The sequence below is a fragment of the Balaenoptera musculus genome, chromosome 9 (assembly GCF_009873245.2).
Source record: "Balaenoptera musculus isolate JJ_BM4_2016_0621 chromosome 9, mBalMus1.pri.v3, whole genome shotgun sequence".
Lineage (NCBI taxonomy): Eukaryota > Metazoa > Chordata > Mammalia > Artiodactyla > Balaenopteridae > Balaenoptera > Balaenoptera musculus.
In genome coordinates this window covers 66349380-66371316 of record NC_045793.1, presented here as the reverse complement: position 1 = coordinate 66371316, position 21937 = coordinate 66349380, and the positions used below count along the sequence as shown (strand labels likewise).

At 34.9% G+C, this 21937-nt stretch overlaps 1 protein-coding gene across 1 annotated transcript in view; it reads left to right on the top strand.

Annotated features, from left to right (window-relative positions):
- THSD7A (thrombospondin type 1 domain containing 7A) overlaps window positions 1-21937 on the top strand; it is a 741583-nt gene that overhangs the window by 178800 nt on the left and 540846 nt on the right. Inside the window, exon 3 of the mRNA XM_036863122.1 lies at window positions 8275-8354. The gene's annotated coding sequence lies outside the window, so the exon portion shown is untranslated. The remainder of the gene's footprint in view (window positions 1-8274; window positions 8355-21937) is intronic.

Here is a 21937-nt window from a genome sequence, read left to right as displayed (position 1 = left end):
TCTCAACTAAAATCATATTTCTTATCCTTTGCTCCTCCAGCCTCAATCTGTATTTTTTGGGAGTAAGTTAGGTAATGGAATACGTGCAAAATGAAAATTTCTAGAGTTTAATTCTACCAAAATTCATTTTATATGGCCCAACCTCTTTCAGGCAGTAAATGGCATTCTTCAGTGTTTTGTTTTTCAAATCATAAAACCTGATTCAGAGTGTAACAGTATGAAGCATCTTTGTATATTTTACAATATGAATTTTTTTTAATGTTTCATTGAGTATCTTCATGATGTTATGACGGTGTGTAGCAGTGGGGGTCACTTACCTTACCATGTTCTTTGCAAGTCTCCAAACTAGATTTTGTGAATAACCTCTGAGGCATCATAGTAATACAGCTTCCAAGATAAACTGCATTTTTATTTTTTTTTATTTTTTTTATTTTTTATTTATTTTTTATTTTTGGCTGTGTTGTGTCTGTTGCTATGCACCGACTTTCTCTAGTTGCGGGGAGCAGGGGTTACTCTTGGTTGCAGTGCACGGACTTCTCATTGTGGTGGCTTCTCTTGTTGTGGAGCACGGGCTCTAGGCGTGTGGGCTTCAGTTGTTGTGGCGTGCGGGCTCAGTAGTTGTTGCTCACGGTCTCTAGAGCGCAGGCTCAGTAGTTGTGGTGCATGGGCTTAGTTGCTCCACGGCATGTGGGATCTTCCCGGACCAGGGCTTGAACCCGTGTCCCCTGCATTGGCAGGTGGATTCTTAACCACTGCGCCACCGGCGAAGCCCCTGCATTTTGATTTTTATCTCTTTGCTTTGTGTCTTCCTCTCTTCTAACCTTGTAGACTTTTGCATGTGAAATTCTTCATGGTTCTGCTGGGTTTTTTTCCCCTCAACATGTTATCTCTCATTTATCTCAAATTTCATATTTCTAACATCTACTTCTTTCTGCACAATTCTCAGTTCTGCAATCTAGTCATGATATCTATTCTGAAATATCTTGTTGAAGATCACATCCACTTATTTATTTTTCTGTTTCTCAACTAAATATATCTGAACTCTAATTCTATTATTTTTGGCTTACTTCATTAATTTTTCTTTCATTAAATTTTTTTTTAGAAATTTGCCATTTCTAACCTTTTTGGTGATCTCATTTTCCTGCTTTTACAGGGTCGATATATCAGAATCACTTTGGTATGGAACTTTTGCTTGGGCTCCAAAGACCTGCTAATTCTGTAGGTTCAATGCTGCTTTTTTTCCCTGTACTCACTTTTTTTCCCAGACACTATCACTGCTGTTCAATTCATCATTATGTTTTACTTATTAAGGAATAAAAGCATTCAAGCTAGCTTCTGTATAACTGACTGCCCTCTTAAAGTCACCTCCAAGTACACCAAAAATACATTCTCTTCCTCATATACACTTTATTTTCCAATCTCAAAGTAAAGCCCCTAATAAATACAGTTTCTTACATACTTTGCTGTTAAAACCATGACTAGATAGATACTAATCACAGTAGAGCAAATGTAGTCATGAACTGTCCTTGACAGTCCAGATAGAATCTTTCTACCTTTTTTGAATTCCATGAGCACCTTAGAGATATTGGCATATGTCTGATATATTTTTGTACATGTCTGGCTTTACCTGTAAGATTCTAGAGCAGTGTGTCTCCTGTAGTAGCAGTTAACCAAATGAGGCTGTTGAGCGGTCGAACTATGATTAGTCTGAAGTGATGTGCTGTAAGTGTAAAATGCATACCAGATTTTCATGACTTACTATGAATTAAAAACATGTAGGGCTTCCCTGGTGGCGCAGTGGTTGAGAATCTGCCTGCCAATGTAGGGAACACGGGTTCGAGCCCTGGTCTGGGAAGATCCCACATGCCGCAGAGCAACTGGGCCCGTGAGCCACAACTACTGAGCCTGCGCGTCTGGAGCCCGTGCTCCGCAACAAGAGAGGCCGCGATAGTGAGAGGCCCGCGCACCGCGATGAGGGGTGGCCCCCGCTTGCCACAAATAGAGAAAGCTCTCGCACAGAAACGAAGACCCAATACAGCCATAAATAAATAAATAAATAAATTTATTAAAAAAAAAACATGTATAATATCTTAATATTCTCTTATACTGAACCATAAAAGCTACAAGCATGCTGCAGCTTTTAGCACACATACAAAAGTGTCTGTAGAAATCTTTACTATGTTAATATTAAATCAATTCTGAAGTCACAGAGTTTCCAGAAAAATACCCTAATTGAAAGGAGACCTCGATCATCTGGACTGTAGAGACTTTTAAATTTGTTTCCTATTCAGGTCTATGTACACAACAAACCAACCGAATCATCTTCCCAAGTTTGAGCTCATTTCTGGGTTTTCACACTCCTGAATGGCCTTGAGGTGGAACAGTAATAGAGAGCAGTTAACTAGTTAAGTCGTGCCTTTGAGGCCTGAACTGTGTAGCTTCTTATGTAACAGCGATTAACTCAGACCCTGAGAGTTCTTAGGTAAATAGCGTTATTTGATAATGATCCATTCTGGTTGCTTTGTGTCGCATGAAGTCATGATTTTGGCTTATGATACAAGGACTGCTGACAATCTGACATAGGCACACTCTCAAATTGGACTTGTGTCTTTCTGGTATAAAATGACCTTGCAGCACCTGAAGGACTTTCCCCCCTCTAAAGCAGGGAGCACAGCAGTGTCCACTTGAATGGCAAATTGTGATAAAGTAGCAGGAGCGAAATTGCATAGCATAATCACTGCAATTTTTTATTGAACTGAGCCCTTTGCTCTTTCTCTTGACAGAACAGTTTATTGAATGTGCGTGTGTAAAACAAAGAAAGGCAGTAAAGAAAAATACCTTTTTTTTTTTTTTGTCTGAGAATAGAATAGAAAGAAAATGTGTCTACTTCCAGAGTGTATTTAAGTGGAAGAACATTTTCAGGTCCAAACAGACTCTTTAGAAATATCATAAAGCTGTGCCGCTCAAGGGCAATTCAGTGACTGATGAGGCTTCTGTCTGGCAGCCCTGTCAGCTTGAACAATGGAAGTTTCTTGTGTCTTTTATTCCTGGAAAATAGAAAAATTCTGCCAACTAATAAAAATTTTTCATTAAAAGGTGGAAAGATGATTTTAACAGATGGCTAATGTTTTATTTTGTACATTCAATAATAGAAGGTCTGTCAGCTGGGGCTTAAAGTTTTATAATGAACATGATTTAATCGAAAATCAATTCTTCAGAATTTAAGGTAGAAACTAACAATGGGAATTTCTGGTTTGACTCAGCTTGAGCATTGGTGCCATTTGGCATATTTGGAGAGAGGCTTCCTGGCTTTTCTTAGCACTCTTGAACTTAATAACCTTTGAAAATAAAATATTGAAATTGTTTAATTTCACAGATTCTTCAGTTTAAAACAGAAACAATGGTGTTTTCACAGAATGTTTTGGTGAAATTTATTAATAGCCTAAAAGCCTCAATATTAAGATATTGGATTTTATTATTTCATTACTACCCATTCCAATAGATGATTTATTATGATATAATATTTTCACTGATGCTATAATCTCAGCTCATTGTATTTATGAAACCTAGACTTTTGTCCTATCTTTTAAATATTCTTGAAAAAAAATACAATATTGAAGTGAATATCAAGGGTCTTGGGACTTTTATCCTTTTGTTAGATTTTTTTCCTCTTATTATGATTTTTGTTAAGAAAATTAAAAACATGTTTTGGAATTAAATATATTCTCCTTTAATAATAAATACTTTGATCATGATATTGTTTTTTCTAAAAGTTACTTAGCATGAATATCATTTTATAAAGTGTTTTGTTTTGGCATTCTTCCAAGGCAAGGAGTAGAAACCATATTATACTTCAGGCTTGGAAAAGCCTTAGTAAATATATTTTAGAGAAAAAAATCCTTATTTGGCAGAATAGCTGGAAAAGGTGGCAGATATTTAAATTTATCTGTTCTCTGAGAATTCCCTACTATCCATTTGAACTTCCATTATTACTGATAAATCTTAAATGCAAACTTGTAAGGTCTTAAAGAGAGTTGGACTTACAGCAATAAGAGTGGCTAAGAAACTAAAGTTTAGCCACTCTTGAATACCCATTAGCTGTTTTTCACTTTTCTGTTTTATTGGTTTTCCAATATCTGTATTTGCTAACTGAATGAAAGAGTTTATTATGGAGCATTGATGTAAAATTAAGAATTTAAATGGGAAGGGCATAAAATAGCAGAAGATAAGAATTTCATTTCTCCCCCTCCCCCACCAAAGCCTTTGGCTTTATATATTTATATGGTTTTTACAATTTTATTTTTCAGTCTTCAGGACTAATCTTATTTGGGGCTAGGAATGCTAGGATGAATTATACCCTTTTAGATGATCTTTTTAGTACTTTGTGTCTTTAGTTCAGTTAAGTAACATATATGTATTGGATTGGCCAAAAGGTTCGTTTGGTTTTTTCCGTAAGATGGTTCTAGTAGCACTTAGTTGTCTTTAACTGCATTTGAAACAGTTTTGTTAGATTGTTTGTGACAGCTGTCATATCAGCGTGCATTTAAAAAAAGACCTATCAAAATTGCTGAATTTTTGTGTAGCCATTTTAATATTGAAGATGGAAGAAAAAATGCAACATTTTTGGCATATTATGCTTTATTATTTCAAGAAAGGTAAAAACACAACTGAAATGCAAAAAAGGATTTGTGCAGTGTATGGAGAAGGTGCTGTGACTGATCGAATGTGTCAAAAGTGGTTTGTGAAGTTTTGTGCTGGAGATTTCTCGTTGGACGATGCTCCACGGTTAGGTAGACCAGTCGAAGTTGATAGCGATCAAATCAAGACATTGAGAACAATCAATGTTATACCACATGGGAGACAGCCGACATACTCAAAATATCCAGATCAAGTGTTGAAAATCATTTGCCCCAGCTTGGTTATGTGAATCGCTTTGATGTTTGGGTTCCACATAAGTTAAGCAAAAAAAATCTTGACCGTATTTCCACATGTGGCTCTCTACTTAAACATAACAAAAATGTTCCATTTTTATAACAAATTGTGATGGGTGATGAAAAGTGGATACTGTACAATAACGTGGAATGGAAGAGATCATGAGGCAAGCGAAATGAACCACCACCAACGACACCACAGGCCGGTCTTCATCCAAAGAAGGTGATGTTGTATATACGGTGAGAATGGAAGGGAGTCCTCTATTATGAGCTCCTCCCGGAAAATCAAACGATTCATTCCAACAAGTACTGCTCCCAGTTAGACCCACTGAAAGCAGCACTCAGTGAAAAGCATCCAGAATTAGTCAACAGAAAATGCATAATCTTGCATCAGGATAACGCAAGACTGCATGTTTCTTTGATGACCAGGCAAAAAGTATTACAGCTTGGCTGGGAAGTTCTGATTCATCCGCCGTATTCACCAGACATTGCACCTTTGGATTTCCCTTTATTTAGGTCTTTACAAAATTCTCTTAATGGAAAAAATTTCAGTTCCCTGGAAGACTGTAAAAAGCACCTGGAACAGTTCTTTGCTCAAAAAGGTAAAAAGTTTTGGGAAGATGGAATTATGAAGTTGCCTGAAAAATGGCAGAAGGTAGTGGAACAGAAGCATAAATATGTTGTTCAATAAAGTTCTTGGTGAAAATGAAAAATGTGTCTTATTTTTACTTAAAAACCGAAGGCACTTTTTGGCCAACCCAATAGAAAAGAACTGAATGGTGTGGTAAAAGATAATGTTACAATCATTAAACTATTGATGGTACTCACAAAGTATAAAGAAAATTAAAGACATTAATGTATATTTTTTCTGATTTACTGATACATATATTATATCAGCTTTATTAGAAATTGTATTTTGTCTTCTAGACCCAGATTTTATTAAGTTACACAAATAAAATGGAAAGCACTTTCATGTGAAGTGTACAAGCAACCTAAATCTTTAAATGGCTTATTAAACAACAAACAAGTGAAATTAATTTTATCATTTTAATTAGTATTTCTCTATGTAGCAATCATCTTGTACTTGATTTTATACCATCTGGTGTTTTAAAACTCCCTACTGGTTTACAAGTTCTAATTTGAAGAATAAGTACTACTAGATAATTTTCTTATAATTCCTTATCTCTTGCAAATCAATGTGAAAGAACAGAAAACTATGACTTATTGCCTCTCCTGTGCCTTTTACATCAAAGGTGCCAGTTCCTGATGGCCCAGATTGTGTAGGATTCTTCTTCTGGTGCATTGTTTCTCAGATTCTGTCCTTAGGCTAGTTTCCTTACATCATTGAAGCATGTTTCCTTTCCCGGTAACTCAGTTCCATTGTCAGCCTGGAAGGTACAGTTGCTGTAAATGCCCCTGCTGCTATTGTTTTGGCACTGATGGGCTTCTGCTGTTTTGGCATAAATGCTGCATTTACACACTGAGAATAGTTTTCTTGGCATTTGGGAGAACTGTTATCATGAACATGATGAATTCATGAACCAGAGTGTGTTTTTTGCACTCTCTGTTTTTAATTTACTTAGTGCCTCTGTTATGGTGCCTCAAATAAGCACTCATGATTTATTTTCAGTTTTATTTAAAGCACAGTATACTTTCAGGTATGCATCCCAACAGGTTTTGTTTTCCTATGATGTTATGTTTTATCTAGTTTATATTTGTCACTTAAAAAAAAAACTAGTTTTGTTTATGTTTAGATTTCTTTTTTAGTGGTCCCCTCCTTCCCCTCTTCCACTCTCACCATTCTGTAACAAGATGCCCCAATCCTCCCACTTGAGTGGTGTCACTCTAGGTCAAGTAGGGAGCCAGGACTTTTCATCTCCAAAAGCCGGTAACTAAGACCCCCATTATGTCAATGGAGACCACTTAAAGAGCTTGGACTTCCATTCTCACCAGGGTGTAATGAGGTGTCCCTCCACACCTCACTGGGACGTTGTCAGAGGAGCAACAATGGAGAGGGAAATAGAACTGTGCAATTAGAGGAAAACATAAATAGTCTCCATAGTAAAGGTCCACAGATGGATGTTAGAACTAGTGGGTATAAAATAAACAGGCCCAAAATACCTACATCATCTCCAGTGTCCTCCTCCTACACATTTATTTAGTAATTAAATAAGAAAGATAGTAGCTATAGAGTGCAGAGTCCTGGCAAGCACCACTTTAACCAGGTTGTCGAGGTCAACATCCCAGTAATACATACCGGCCTCATATACTTGCTATTATAATGCACTGAGAAGGACATAGTGTCTCTGTGTGATTTCTCCCAGTAATGCAAAATCTGAGCCTAATCATGAGAAAACATCAGACACTCTAAATTGGAGGACATTCTAAAAAAGTAACTGATCAGTAATCTTCAAAAGTGTCATGAGAGACAGGGGAGGGCTGAAGAAATCACAGACAGGAGGAGACTAATGAAACCTGCCAACGAAACGTTGTGTGGAATCCTGGATGGGATCCTGAAACATAAACATAATGTTAGAGAAAAAATTAATAAAGTCTCAATAAGTTCAAAATATTAGTTAAAATAGTATATCAAGGCTAATTTCTTAGTTTTGATAAATACCCTATGGTTAAAATGTTAACATAAGGAGAAGCTGAGTGAAAGGATCTTCTTGGGGTGTAAACTGTACTGTTTTCAAAACTTTTAAATGTGGGTCTAAAATTGTCACAAAATAAGTTAAAAAATTTGGACATTTTTATCTTAAGCTGGTGAAGCAGAACATATTGTGATCAATAAATTATTTTCTTTAATCATGTCCCAATTCACTGTTTAGTCCCTTTTTTCCCCACTGTTTTTCTAATCTGCTTATCTGACATTTCCTAGAAGTAGCTTTGCTTCACACTGTTACTGTTATCAGTGTAGACTGGACTCCTGAAGTTTGCAGAGAAATATCTGAGTAACGTTATTCCCAAGGACCATATAGGTTTTTTAAAAATGTTTAATAAATATAAAAAGTATGTCATGTAATTTTAAGGCTATTAAAAGCATTTAGTTTCTAGGAAAATTTCAGTGGTACAAAACAGTACCCACCTGAAAGGTGGTTATTTTGAGTGTCCATTTGAACTTCTTCAGTTTTTGCTTCAAAGAAATATTTACCTCTTATGTTTGGGTGACTCTAAGTGAGGGAATGTTGGATGGATAGTTAGGAGAAAATTTAAATTAAACAACCGTTAAGGGCTGGATTACATTATGTTAACATAAAAAGTGAGAAGATAGCATTTTCCATGTTCTATAACAGTTGTGTTTGTAACATCTGATAGATTTATTTATTTTTCTTTATTTTAGACAGCTCCAGAAAATTATCAGAGCTTTTCTTGCAGACTCGGCTACAGCTCAGTGAGAAGATTCAGGTGGCACAACTAATGGTAAGTGATGACCCTGCAGCAACGCCAGGTGGTTTACCTACTGCTTTCATATACATCTCATTTAATTCTCGTAACAGTTTCTGAGTAGCTTAAAAGTATGAAAAACCAAGACCACTATTATACTGGAGTGAAGGGGGTAGGGAAGATACTGTTTGCTAGAAAAAGCATCTTCTGACCGCTAAGTAGTATAAAATGAGTAAAGTGAGTCATGTGCAAGGAGTTGAGGTGATTTTACTTTGAACTGTTTCTTTGTGATAAAGACAGAAGAGTTTAATTCGGATGGAACCTAACTTTTTATGGCTTATACATATTTGTTGATTTACTTCCTTTTTCCTCAGCATTGTGTCTGCCATTTTGCATTTTTGTCTGTGCTTTCCACTAGGTTGTGGAGAACAACCAGTGCAATAATATAAGCCTCAAAAAAACGTGCGTTGGTTTTGAGTTTATCAAGTTAGCTTAAGAAGTTTATTTCATTATATTGCTGCCCAGCTGAGGTAAAAAGTTACAAGGAATTTTTGAGTCCTTTAAATTTTAGCCATTCTAACGGTTATGTAACAGAATCTCATTTGGGGTTTAATTTGCATTTCTCTGATGACCAATGATATTGAGCTAATTTTCATGTGCTTATTTGTCATTTTTGTCTATTGTGGAAGGTCTGGTCAAATAGTTTGTCTGTTTTTGATTTGGGTTTATTTTTTATTATTGAATTCTCAGTTCATTATTTTGTCTACCTGCTCTTTGGCCAGAAGTATATTAAGAATATTTTCTGTTATGTGTGATATGCCTTATTTTCTAGATAGTCTTTCAAAGAGAAGAGTTTTAAATTTTGATATCCAATTTTTCACCTTATGTGTTTTTAGTGTGTACTTCTTGTAACCTGTCTTAGAAATCTTTGCCTACTCCAGGGTGGCAAATACATCTGTTTTCCTTGGGAATTTGTATAATTTTAACTTTTACATTTAGGTCTATAATTCATGCTAATTTTTGGATATGGTAAAACTAAGGTTCAATATTTATATTTTTCCTTATGGGATGACCAGTTCTAGCACCACTTGTTGAAAAGGCTGTCATTTCTCACACTGAATTGCTTTGGTACCTCTTTTGACAGTCAAATGGCCATGCATACGTGGGTTCATTTCTGGACTCTCTATTTGGTGTCACTGAACTTAGCATTTTGTCAGTCCTAGGCAGTGAAGATTACTGTAGATTTATAGAAATTTTTGCAATCAAGTAGTGTTAAGACCTGTCTTTTTTTTTTTTTTTTAAGATTTGGTTTATCTCTTCTAGATACTTAGTATTTCCTTATGTATTTTAGAATAAGCCTGACAATTTCTAAAAATAAAAGCCTGCTGCATTTTTGGATAGGATTGTCTTGAACATACAAATCCATTTCAGGAGAACTTACAATTTAACAATATCAAGCCTTTCTATTAGTAAAACGGTGTGTGTGTGTAATATATTTTATATATATATATATATATATATATATATATATATATATAAAGTATGTATATAGTGTGTATATATAAAGTATAACTTCATAATATATATAGGATCCAGTGTGTATAATCTCTATTTAGAACTTCTTATTTAAGTTCTTAAAACATGTATCAATATATGAGAAAATATGTGAGTAAATTTTAAAAGAAATTCAATATAAAGCAAATTGGTAAACTGTGTCCCCGTGTCCTTGGCTTTTCATAATTGAAAAAAGTCACATTAAGGTCCTTTATGCCAGTGAGAAAATGTTTCAAAAAATAGGAAAGAATGTGTAAAATTTGTTCATTACAGGGGTTAGGCCTGAAAAGAACTAGGGAACAAGGAAGATTCTCAGAACCAGACCCTAACCTGCATTTTGGCTTTTCATCCCAAGAACTTTCCTATTTATATCTTTTGCTGCATACTGGTTTGCTCAAAATCTTCCTGCAAGTTCTTTTTCTTTCTCTCTTCATATCCTCTTATTGCTTTGTGACATGTATGGAATATGTAGCTCTTTTCAGTCGATTTAAATAGGGCCATACCATGCTTAACCTTCCCTGCCTGCTCCAGTCTCAAGTTGATTTTCATGTATTCATAATCACATTTCTGCATTATTACAGTATCCTGGAATATGATTTGTTTGGCTTGGAGCTATGTGTTCATTCATAATAGCCTGGTTATTCCATTATACATTTTCACTTAAGCAAGTTTGTTATATGCTGTCATGTACATGTACTTAATTATAAAGACAGGAAAAAATAAGAGTTGAATAGGTCTTTTTATTCTTGTCATATTTTTTCATTTCTCTACGTGACATACTGGTCTTACGTTAACACCAATCAATTGCAAGTGACTGTCTGCTGTGCTGTATGGGGAAAGACTGAGAAGCTGCTTCTCTACTTATTGGTTAAAAAGTGGCATAATCAATTAGCAGTGTCTATCAGGGTCTTGGGTGGGAGCTGCCAATGTGTCAAACCTGCATTGTATTATTTGCCCCAAATGTGGGCCTATTCCTTTGCTAGTCCTCGTATCATAAACATGGTTCAGAAACTAATTGTAATGTTATTATCTCATTCTAGGTTTAGAATTTCTAATATTCTTATGGCATACAACAATACTGTAGTCATTAATTTTGGTTTCATATGAGCATTTTTTTAATCATTGCATTTCCATTTCAAACCAAGCTTTTCCTTTGTTTCTGTTTTTTTCCTATCTATCTACGTATCTGTCTTTCTGTCTGTCTGTATATCTATCTGTCTATTTGTCTACCTATCTATCTCTTTATCTATCTATCTGTAATGGATAGAAAAAAAATCATTCCTTCATCACAGATAGTTTGTGAAGCCCTGGGCCAGAGAGCATTGATTAACTTAAATGGCATCCCACATTTGGAAAAGAATTATAATCTAAATATGAAATCTTTGAAATGTGATTCGTAGTTAGCCCCAATTATTTTATGTTAAATTTTTTATGTTATGTGGAAATCATTGTTAGGGACTGTTTTTTCCCTTACCTTCTTGACACCCACATTGTTTCAGGTCTATTGACTATGTACTTTGGCTTTGTTTTGCTGTTTCCATGCATGGATACCTCAAATAGTTTAAGACTTGACTACAGATTTTAAATGCGTTGTTAAATGAAAATAGTCTGTCCTAGAGCAAAGACTTTAATCATCGGTATTCACATACAAGTTTTTACTGAATTACTGGATTTTAGGTATAGAGGTAATACAATGATATCGCTCTTTAATGGGCAAAGTTTATTTTATGGTTAATACTTGCCTAATTAAAAACATTTTACCTATCTGAATAATTTTTCTGACAAGTGAATTATGTGACAAAGAGGTCTATGGATAATTATTAAGTGCTTTGGCATATCTCATAATTAGTGATTACTTGTTTCAAGTCCTATACATTATTTTATTTCTATGTTGTTAATAAGACTTAAAAATTAAATGTATTTAAACACCCTTAGGAAATATATTTCTTCATTTTATTATTACCCAAGACAGTTTTGTGTTAAACATTTGATGACTCTAAGTTAAAACATTGCTCTAGTTTCCTATTCAAATAAGTGAGTACAAAGGATATTATGTTTAAGGCCTTTCTTACTATCACTTCCATATAAAATTTAGCAAATTGCTGTGTAGAAATTACCTTTTATTTATGAACCAATTTTATTAGGAGCAATGTACTTTTCAATTGTGAAGTGCTTTTAGATGATAGCTTAATTAAAATTTCAATTTTCTATATTTCTCACCAAAATAGTAAAAACATTTTGTCAAATATTTTGATTAATTTTAAATCTAAGCTGGAAGAAAGCTGGGCAACTTGGTCTCCATGTTCCTGTCCCTTCTTTAAATCATATTTAGTGTGATTTAGTTCATCCAAGTATGATTTCTTTTTCTTTTTAGTAAATCTGATCTTTCAGCCACATTTTCTCATTTAGTTTACTGAACTAAAACATGTTTATCAGTATCTTTTTATGTCTGTTATCATACTTCTATTGAATTTTTAGCTAACATGGATTTCATGTTTTACTTGACTATTAATGTATTGGTCTACTTTAAAAATCCATTACCTTTGATATTTTTAATTACATAAATGCTTTTAAATCTCTGAATCATCTTAAGGTTAACTATATATTATGAAGTTTAAAGTTCAATGCTACAATTCTTTCTAGAATTAAACATTAATTCTACAGTATTCTTAGAGATATTTATGATGATGTATCCTCAACTGTATTCTGATTTTTATTTATGTATTCATCAAAGTTTTGTTGAATAGCTTTTGTATTCCAGTCATTGTATTGTGCATTGGTGATATAAAGACATAAATGGATGGTCTCTCTCTCTTCTCTTTATATACCTTGTATTTTAGGTGAAAAACAGGCACTAGGTAATGTTTCCCCAATGTAGAACAAGCAGTGAAGCAAGATGTGAGACATGTGAGGCATACCTGCTTTGCTTTGTGGCACACCTTTCAAAAGCCAATGATGGTTAATGTGGTTTGATAAGTGTTGGCAGAAAGAATGTTCATATTTCCATTTCTTCCTGGTTCAGTCTTGGGAGATGGTACATTTTTGGAATTTGTCCATCACTCCTAGGTTGTCCATTTTACTGGTGTATAATTTTCATAGTAATCTCTTATGATCCTTTGTATATCTGTGGTATTGGTTGTAACTTCTCCTTTTTCATATTTGACTTTATTGATTTTGGCCCTCTCTTTTTTTCTTGACAAATCTGGCTGATGGTTTATCAATTTTGTTTATCTTTTGAAAGAACCAGTTCTTAATTTCATTGGTCTTTTCTATTTTTTTTTTAGTCTCTTTTATTTATTTCCACTTTGATCTTTATGATTTCTTTACTTCTACTCACTTTGGGTTTTGATTGTTCTTTTTTTTTCTAGTTCCTTTAGTTGTAACATTAGGTTGTTTACTTGAGATTTTTCTTGTTTCCTGAGGTAGGCTGGTATCACTGTAAACTTTCCTCTTAGAACTGCTTTTGCTGCATCCTGTAGATTTTGGATCATTGTGCTTTCATTTTCATTTGTCTCCAGGTATTTTTTAATTTCCTCTTTGATTTCTTCAGTGATCAGTTGGTTGTTTAGTAGCATGTTGTTTAGCCTCCATATGTTTGTGTTTTTTTGCAGTTTTTTTCTTGTAGTTGATTTTTAGTTTCATAGCCTTGTGGTCAGAAAAGATGTTTGATATGATTTCAGTTTTCTAAAATTAATTGAGACTTGTTGTGTGGACTAGCATGTGATCTATCTTGGAGAATGTTCCATGTGCACCTCAAAAGAATGTGCATTCTGCTGCTTTGCGTGGAACGTTCTATATATCTATGAAGTCCATTTGTTCGAATGTGTTATTGAAGACCTGTGTTTCCTTATTGATTTCCTTCCTGGACAATCTGTCCACTGATGTAAGTGAGGTGTTAAAGTCACCTACTATTATTGTGTTTGTCAGTTTCTCCCTTTATGTTTGTTAATATTTGCTTTGTGTATATAGGTGCTCCGATGTTGGGTGCATATATATTTACAATAGTTGTATCTTCTTCTTGGGTTGATCCCTTGATCATTATGCAGTGTCATTCTTTGTCTCTTGTTAGTCTTTGTTTTAAAGTCTATTTTGTCTGATATGAAATTGCTACCAAAAGTATTTCTTTTCATTTTCATTTGTGAGGAATACCTTTTTCCATTCCCTCGCTTTCGGTCTGTGTGTGTCTTTGGATCTGAAGTGAGTCTCTTATAGGTAGCATGTGTGTGGGTCTTGTACCCGTTCAGGCACTCTATTTTTTGATTGGAGCATTTAGTCCATCTCCATTTAAAGTAATTATTGATAGGTCATTTTGTTAATTGTTTTAATGTTGTTTTTGTAGTTCTCTTTTGTTCCTTGCTTTTTCTTTTGCTCCCTTTTCTTGCGATTTTTATGACTACCTTTAGATTTTTGGTTTGTGGTTACCATGAGGCTTGTATACAGCAATCTCTCTCTCTATATATGATCATTTTAGGTTGCTGATTTCTTAAGTTCAAATGAATTTTAACAGCCTTGTATTTTTGCCCACCCCCCACTAACGTTTACTGTTTTTAACATCATCTTTTACATCTTTTTTGTTTTGTGTATCCTTTAACACTTAATGTGGGTATGGATGATTTTACTGTTTTTGTCTTTTAACCTTGCTCTAGCTTTATACTTGGTTGATTTACTACCTTTACTGTATATTTGCTCTTACCAATGAGACTTTTCCTTTCTCAATTTTCCTATTTCTAGTTGTGGCCTTTTCTTTTTTACATAAAGAAGTTCCTTTAACATTTATTATAAAGCTGGTTTGGTGGTGCTGAACTCTTTTAGCTTTTGCTTGTCTGTAAAAACATTTGACTCTCCTTCATATCTGAATGAAAGCCTTGCTGGGTAATGTATTTTTGGTTGTAGTTTTTTCCCTTTCATCACTGTAAATGTATCATGCCACTCCCTTCTGGGCTGAAGAGTTCTGCTGAAAAGTCAGCTGAGAGCCTTTTGGGAGTTCCTTTGTATGTCACTTGTTGGTTTTCTCTTGCTACCTTTAATGTTTTCTTTTTATTGTTAATTTTTGCCATTTTAATTGCAGTGTGTCTTGGTGTGGTCCTCTTTGGGTTGATCCTCTTTGGGACTCTCTGTGCGTCCTGGACCTGGATTCCTGTTTCCTTTCCCAGGTTAGGGAAGTTTTCAGCTATTATGTCTTCAAATATGTTCTTTGTGCCTTTCTCTCACTCTTTTGCTTCTGGGGCCCCAGTAATGCAAATGCTTTTATGCTTGATATTGTCGTAGAAGTATCTTAAACTGTTCTCATTTCTTTTTCTTTTTTTCTGCTTGGCTTCAGTAATTTCCACTGCTCTGTCGTCCAACTTGTGGATCCATTCCTCTGTATCACCTAATCTACTGTTGATTTCTTCTAGTGTATTTTTTATTTCATTTATTGTATTCTTCATCTCTGGTTCTTCTTTATATTTTCTAGTTCTTTATTAAAAACTTCTAACTTCTTGTTCTTTTTATCCAATCTTCTCCTGAGTTCTTTGAACATCTTTATGATCATTACCTTGAACTCTTTATTGGGTAGATTGCTTATCTCCACTTCACCTAGTTCTTCTGGGGTTTTTATATTTTTCCTTTGTTTGGATCATATTTTTCTGTTGCTTCGTTTTGTGTAACTTCCTGTTTAAATTTCTGTGTATTGGAAAAGTTGGTTACATTTCCTGACCTTGGAAAGGTGGCCTTTTGTAGGAGACGTCCTGTGAGTCCCAGCAATACATTTCTCTCTAGTCTCCAGAGCTATATGCTCTAAGGCTGCCCTTTATGTGAGCTTTGTAGGTCCTTGTGTTGTGGCAGGCTAACAACTATGGGAAGTCTGGTAGGCATTTCTGGCCTCTGGTCTGATTGATTACCAGGCTCTGCCTCGTGTGGAGGCTGCTGGCTGCTGGTAGGCAGGGGGCTGGGTCATGAGGTGGTTAGCTACAGAGCCTAGGAGGGTTCTGGGCAAAATGCTGGTTCCTTGGTGTGTGAGGCCAGTCCTGGGACTAGTGCTGGCCCATTGCTGGGTGGAGCTGGGCCCTGTGGTCTTTGGCTGCTGGGTCCTGGTGGTCTCAGGGTTAGTGCTGGAGCAGTGGTGTTCAGGACTGGGTCCTCAGCCCACTATTGGACAGAGTCATGTCCTGGGAAGGCTGTTGGCTCAGGGGGTCTAAAGGCAGCTCACCTGCTAGTGGGTGAGTCTGTGTCCCTTCCTGGCTAGTTGCTTGGCTTGGCTTGAGGGGTCCCAGTACTGGTGTGAGAAGGCTAGTGGACAGGGCTGTGCTAATAAGCTGGAGGGAGAATTCCAAAATGGTGCTTGTCAGCACCAGCATCCAGGTGGTAGAACGATCTCCCCAAAATGGCTATCACTGGTGTCTTTGTCCCCAGGGTGAAGTCCAGTGGCCTCTTGCCTCTCCAAGATCAGCAGTTGGGTCTGACCCAGGTTCCTCTCAAATTACTACTTCTACCCTGGGTCCCAGAGCTTGTGATATTTTGTGTGGGTCCTTTAAGAGTGGTGTCTCAATTTCCCACAGCCTTCTAGCTCTCCTGAAAGTAAGGCTCACTGGCCTTCAAAGCTAAACATTTCAGGGGCTCATCTTCCCAGTGCAGGACCCAAGGCTGGAAAGCCCAGTGTGGGGGGCTAGAACCCCTCACTTCTTGGGGAGAATCTCGGCAATTGTAATTATCCTTCTGTTTGTGGGTTGCCCATTTGGGAGTATGGGTTCTAACTACACTGTTTCTCTGCCTGTCTTACCTGTCTCATTGTGGTTCCTTCTTCATATCTTTAGCTGTAGGAGATCTTTTCTGGTCTTTCTTATAAACAGTTTCTCTGTAAATAGTTGTAATTTTGGTGTGCCTGTGGGAGGAGTTGAGCTCACGGTTTTCCTACTCCACCATCTTGACCACTCCCCCCAAGCTTGGTTAATTTTTTATGAAACAAAATACCTGATGAAAAGCAATGATATGCTTTCTCATTCCTTTCTTCCAAAATCTGTATCTTGTTGCAGAAACTTAGAGCACAAATAAAACAGGGAACTTGACACTTATCACTTTATAACTCTTGAGATTACTTCATGAGGTAAGTAAGGTCCTTGATGTTTTTCAGTAATGAATGAGCCAACAGCATTTCTGGGGCATGAATAAAGAGAGGAAAAGAATATAGCACGCTTTGCAAATTACTAATGAACAAGGAAAAAGAGATGATGTCTGAAAAGCTCAAAAGAAACACATACTTCATTATAAGTGCCTGAAAAAGAAAAAGTAGGGATCAGTTTGTTACTTTTAATAGAGTACAATAAAACTTGTCCTCTTGGGGTGGAGATAATAATGAATAAAAGGTATATAGGATGACAAAAATGAGAATGAGAAAGGGAGACAAAGTCAAGGAAAAAGAAACAAAAACCCAATACCAGATATAGAATCCACCCTGGAAGAAGTTAAAAGTAAGACTGATGCAATAGAAATCAATTTGTAAAATGGAAAACAAGCAAACAAGAGAAGCTATCCCAAACTGCAAAGAATGCCGGAGGTGAAAAATGATTGACATGGAAGACAAAGAATAGAAGACATTATATGGATGTATAGTGTTACTGAAGAGGGACTTAGTAAAAACAAACAAAATATAATCAAAGGAAAGAATAAAACTCTATTGGGATGAAGAAACATCTTTATATGTGGATTAAAAGCAACCTCTGTCTTAGGCAGTCAATAAAAAAATGCTTCAAACTGAGAAGCTACACCCACATTTCTTAACCAAAATGATTAAGAAAATTCCTACATGATTCAAAGGAGTAAACATGTTAACCTACAAAGGAAAACCAGGCTGTTATCTGACTTCTCTTGTGTAGTGTTAAGTGCCAGGAAATGATAGAGTTATGTATGTAGTTTTTAGTCAAAAGGTTTGAAAAGAATAAAGAAAGTAACATTGACATTTTCAGATAGGCAAGCCCTGTTTTAAAAACTGAGGTCTAAGAAAAAAAATCTGTTCAAAAATGGGGAAATAATGGAAACAGGATCTCTAGTCCTAAAATTTCATGAAGTTATTAAAAGCTGTTTTTGTGAAAAAGAGATAATGCATAAAGCATAGTATAATAACAGTAAATTGACTTCAAAATCCCAAAACATTAAATAAGCTTGGAAAGAATAAAACTTTGCTCAATGCCTTCTGGGCCCCATGACCCCTAACTGGGATGCCCTGGCCCTGCCACTTGAGGGAGGTGACATTAAGGTTAATATTTTAAGGATTGAATTTGAAGGAATATCATTTTAAGAAACTTAAAAAATTAGCAGTTATATAATTTAAAAGATAATATACCTTTAACAATGGATAAAAGTTTTAAAAAATCATATGTAAGAGAAATAAAACATTGGAAGCACAATAGTAGTAAATATGTATGTGAATGGCTTAAACTTCCTTACAAAAAATATCTCTGGATAATAATAATCTCTAAGTCTGTTCAACTCATGATTTGCATACTTAAGACAAAATAATGCAGTATGATAAATATTCAAGAAAGAATGAATTTGTATAATGGATGGAAACAAATACTAAATGCAGATGTGCTTCCAAGAAGGAGTGGCCCTGGTAAAGCTGAGCTTTGAGTTGGGAACTGAAAGGATCACTCCCTAGGAATAAAAATGAGCAAGAAATAGATTATCCATCACTAAGACTGAAGCTCAACTAGTCTTCTTAGTCTCTGATTAAGATTATTTGGAAAGTCTGGTCCCCTAGATCCTGGGCAGAAACATTTACATCCTCTAAAGAGAAAGATACTACCATAGTTCCCCCTTATCTGCAGGGGTTACATCCCAAGACCCCCAGTGGATGACTGACACCAGGGATAGTATCAAACCCTATATAGACCTTTTTTTTTCCTATACATACATACACATGATAAAGTTTAATTTATAAATCAGGCACAGTAAGACAATATCTGAATTGCCAACATCACCACTCTTGTGCTTTGGGGCCATTATTAAGTAAAATAAAGGTTACTTGAACACAAGAGCTATGATACTGAGACAGTTGATCTGACAACCAAGACAGCTACCACGTGGGTAATGGGTGAGTAGTTTTTACAGCGTGGGTATTCTGGGCAAAGGGATGGTTTACGTTCCAGGTGGGACAGAGTGGGATGGTGAGTGATTTCATCATGCTTCTCAGCATGGTGTGCAATTAAAGCTTTTGCATTGTTTATTTCCTGAATTTTCTATTTAATATTTTTGGATTGCAGTTGACTATGATTGATGGAAACTATGGAAAACAAAACCACAGATATGAGGGGATTATGCTGTCATCCAAATCTTAAGTATTTTTACTTTTTTTGGTTAATTTTTAGACCTTTGTTAGCATTTCTAATGGGAAAATACTTTCTCATATTTACCAGTGTGTATTCTTTCCCTTATATTCTATTTTATTACATGTATATTGTTAAAGGAGATGATGGTAAAGGTAATCATTAATAGCTATAATTTGTTTTTTATATTTATTGAACATTCAATTAAAATCAGTTATCAGTTTTATTCACCATCATTGCCCATGAGATGAGCTCTGGAGAGACATGGGTGGGGGAGACGCAGAGCTGAGTGTTATCAGCTTACAGGTGGTAAAAGAAAACTTGAATATGAGTATATTCTTCCACAGACAAAATGCAGAGTAAGCAGAGGGCTGAGATAGCCTTTCTCCCAAAGAGCGGATTTCTTCTTGAATAGAAAATCTAATTTCTAGATTGACTGTAGGGTAAATCAAATCAGTCTTTTGCAAAATAACCATCAAAGCAGTTTGCTAATTTAACCTACTATCTGTGTTGAACAATCCACCCCAATTTTTATCTGACATCGAGAGGCTAGACAATAAATAAGTTTCATAGTGAAAAGATTTTAATTTTCAAGGTAATTCCTTGTTAGTCCCTGCTGAGGAGGACATCTATTCTTTTGAACTTTCATATGCTTAACTGAGTATGACTGGTATTTTCTTATTTTACAGATTTCACATAGCTTATTGTGAACTTTAGAAAGCATCATAAACTTGTTGTATTGGCACTACCTCTTTTATTACGTGTATTTTATATATGTAAACTGAAAATATATTAATTTCACCATTCCAATTCACTTCTGTTAAATCTTCCTCCCATGATGTGTTCTATATAATCAGAAAGCCAGTGATAGCAAAGAAATTAAAGACAGGTGCAAAATATAATTCAAAACATTCATCACACTATCAGTTTACATCTAAAGGTACATTACCCACCCGGGCCCACTTCTTGAAGCAGTTGTGTACTTTATGTTTTGTGTCTGGTCATTAAAATTTCTGTCTAAGTACCTAGGGATCTGTTGGGATCTGTATTTGTCACTTTGGTTCCCTTTAACTCTTTTTGTTTTCTGTGTGAAAATATTGTAGAATGGAAGCAGCTGTCCAGATTGCCATTAAGGGGCCCATTCCCAAAGATTTCTTCCTTGAGCAAAGGAAGCCATTGCAGGTGCCCTTCACTCCAGGAATTTGTGCCTCGAAGAACCAAGTGTCAAAAGTGAAATTAAGTGACAGGATAAAGTGTGGCAAGCTCCAGTAGTGCCAGGTTAATAGAAATTTGCATGCTACCTAATAGCATGCTTTTAGGTAAATTTCTTTTTTTCAAATATGGAGAAGTCCAAAATCTGTTTCAGAGACCCTAAATTTAAAACTGATTTTTTTCTTGTGGCTATTATACTATTTTCATATACATTCCACTTATTATTGTTAGTATTTCATTTCACATCATCAAAGTCAATAAATCCCATTATAATATTCCATTATATTGCTAATTGCTTACTCTTTAGATATTTATAATCATTACTATGATTTCAGGAGGAGATTTTAAAGACAAACCTAGGAAAATGTAAATTTTTTGATATTGAATTAACTCAAGCTTTATCAGTTTGTTTCAGATAATTTATTTGGTAATAACCAAATTTATTATACAAATCTAAAAATGTCACTTCAGTGCTGCTAACATCCACTTTCTTTTCACCATATTAGCTGGCTTTATGGTATTTTTGTTTTGTTTTGTTTTTTTCGTGCAGACATCTTTATTACAACTTTTTAAACAAAACCTTTACATAAATATTATATAAAATATTTAAGCTAAGTTTAAAAGTTAACATGACTAATATGATAGTTGATGCATTAAAGGTAAAATATATAGTAATGGCAGACTGGTGGTTTGAGCAGTGAATTATTGAAGACTGTTAATGTTTTGGGCTTTCACCTCTGGGTACTTGGTCATAGCTCTGTCCAGACAGCAATGTTTGCAAGCTTTCTAGGCCAGATGGTACAACAAGGAATTTTAGGGAGGAGAAAAAAAACAACAACAAAAATACAAGCTCTTTAAAAAAATTTCTTATTTGTTAATTTAATTAGAATAATACAATTTCCAAGCTATTAAGTACTGATTAAATTTATATGATCAGAAATTTCCAATTTCTTTTTTTATTTCAGTATAGTGGTTAGGTTAGGTTGAAAGATGCAGAAAATATTAAAGTACTCATGATTATCTCTTCTTTAAATTAAATTGTTATTTATAGGCATTGAAATGAAGATAATGTTTCAATGAGTTTTAGGAGTTCATATAGTATTTTAAATGAATGAAACTTAGATATAAATGATAGCTAAGTAAATTGAATCTAGCTCTTTTTAGATTTCACTTGCCTCCTAGTCTAGTAAAAACGTGCTGAAGTGAGATTCAGATAACCACAGTTTGGCTTTCAACTCTGCTTCCGAAGTTGTAAAGTTGATACACTATGATGCAAAGTATAGAAAGTCAAGGCTTTATTTAACATTCTAATTGTGAATATTTATTACTGGAATTTGCTACAGGTACTTTGTTTAAATAAAACCAGTGTGGTTTGTTTAAATATAAAATTTACTTTTAATAGTAAATAATATTTAAATCATATTAATGGTAAAGTGATTTTGGAAGGTAGGGTTTAACAAATTTTTCGTTGTTATTATAGCAAGCTTTTATCTTAAATTTCTTTGATAAATATAATTGTGCCTTTATCTAACATTTGTATTTTAAGTAAAT